The sequence below is a fragment of the Octodon degus genome, unplaced genomic scaffold (genome assembly GCF_000260255.1).
Source record: "Octodon degus isolate 3935 unplaced genomic scaffold, OctDeg1.0 scaffold00302, whole genome shotgun sequence".
Taxonomy (NCBI): Eukaryota; Metazoa; Chordata; class Mammalia; order Rodentia; family Octodontidae; genus Octodon; species Octodon degus.
This window is the reverse complement of record NW_004524878.1, coordinates 99,115-101,035: the sequence shown is the minus strand read 5'-3', so window position 1 is coordinate 101,035 and position 1,921 is coordinate 99,115. Positions and strand designations below refer to the sequence as shown.

Sequence of the window (1,921 nt, the reverse complement as noted above, 5' to 3'; positions counted from 1 at the left end):
ATCCAATCATGTCTGCATCTTGTATTGTGAATAAATACTACAAAGACAATAATATGAAATGTATTAGTTATTGTAACTGTCCTACTAACCTGTTTTGAAACTGTCTCATTGCTACTTTTTTCTCAACAAAATTAATATAAATAAATGAGTGAATAAATAAATAAATTGCCATTTCTGCATGCGCCAGTGGAAGAGCCAGCACAGCAAGCTTGGAGATCAAATCCCTGGCCCCTGCATCTGCTTGCAAGCACTTTAATCTGCTGAGCTATTTGGCTGTCCCAAATGTGTACAATTCTCATCTTGACTAACTCTGTATGCTGCTATTTGCAAACTATGCAACTACATTGAGAACAGCAATATGTAATACAAAAACCATGGTAAAAAAATTGTCACCTTGTTCTTCTAAATATGTACTGTTTCTAATGTCATGTCAATCATTACTATACTCTCTTTAAAATAATTTTTTAGGAAAAGTTAATAAAAGAAATAGAGCAATGGAGAAAAATTTAAAATTTCTTGAAAATAGGCAGTAACATTCAACCATATGCCCAATCTTGTGTGACTATATTTGTTAATGTGAGCAACAGACTTTATGATAAAAACACATAATATATCAATCATTGTTAATCAACTATTCTTTTTTTAACTATTCTTTTGAAAATCTGTAACATATGTATTATTGTATGTTATGCTGTTTCTGTGTTTGTATTTTTTTTGCTTTTGTTTTTATACCTCAAAATGAAAGAAAATTATAATAAAAATAGATATTATTCAAACTAGTTCTGTTTTTTCTTTTTTAAAAAATTTAAGTATTTGGTGCAAGGTCTCACAATGCAGCTCAGACTCAAACCATTCCTCCTGTTTTCAGCCTTCCCAGCACTGGGAATACAGGCATGCACCACCACACCCATGCTCTGTGGCCAGCTCAACAAGCCCTGGAGGTGAGGCCTGTGCAGCATGTGGTGCCTGGGATTGGATACCGTCCCTGGCATGCTTACCTAAGCAAGCACTTAGTCCACTGAGCTATCTCACCGGCCCACAAACAACTTTTAATCTTCTAATGAAATTAGTTTTTTTAGGGCTGGAGAAATGGCTCAGTAGAATAAGTGTTTCCCTGACAAGTGCAAGGTTCCACCACAAAAGAAAAAGAAATTAGTTTTTTTTAGTTTCTTTTAGTGAGACGATAATACAACTAATGAAAATGCAATTAGCTTTATACTTCTACTTTTCCTCTCTGCAGAAGTAGCTGTAAATAAAAAGTGATTTTTCCAGCAACTGAATCACAGCCTCAAAGGAAGTGTTTTGCTCCTTTATCACCATCCTAGGACCAGAAATTATGAGTGATTAAGCTCATACTATGCAGTCATTTCATGGTTTCCATACCATTCTCGAAGAACAATGTTACAAGAGGGTGCCGACATAAAGTGTTCCTAATTTTCAAACTTGTAAAATTACTGATTGCAAAAAGGCAGCACATAGTAGTGTAACTGTTTCATAGAAAATAGGCACAATTAATTGCATTTTTGTCACAATAGAACAGACAATAAAAATATGAGTAATTTGTTATTTATGAATGAATCAAACTTTAACAAAAGCATTTAAAACAGCAAGCTATAGGTGGCAACAATGAGTGCCACTGAGAATCATGAAACTGCCCCATATCCTGTAATTCTCCAATCAATAAATGCATGAATATCTTTTAAATATTGATTATGAATAAGTTTGAGATTATAATATGTGCATATCTAAGGAGTAGAGTTAGCTTCATGAATATATTTGTCATCCAGAAATAAAAATCTCATCACTCTATTGAACTGTTCAAACTCTGGATGGTAGTAAGCTCAGTAGCCTGCAAATGGGTCTGAAGTAGTGACTGTCACATGGGAAATAATGTTCCAATACCCTTTAAAATATATAAGCA

The 1,921-nt window shown here is 33.8% G+C and overlaps 1 pseudogene; it reads right to left on the bottom strand.

Moving 5' to 3' along the window:
• Window positions 1-1,921, bottom strand: part of LOC105741129 — a 6,705-nt pseudogene that overhangs the window by 3,448 nt on the left and 1,336 nt on the right.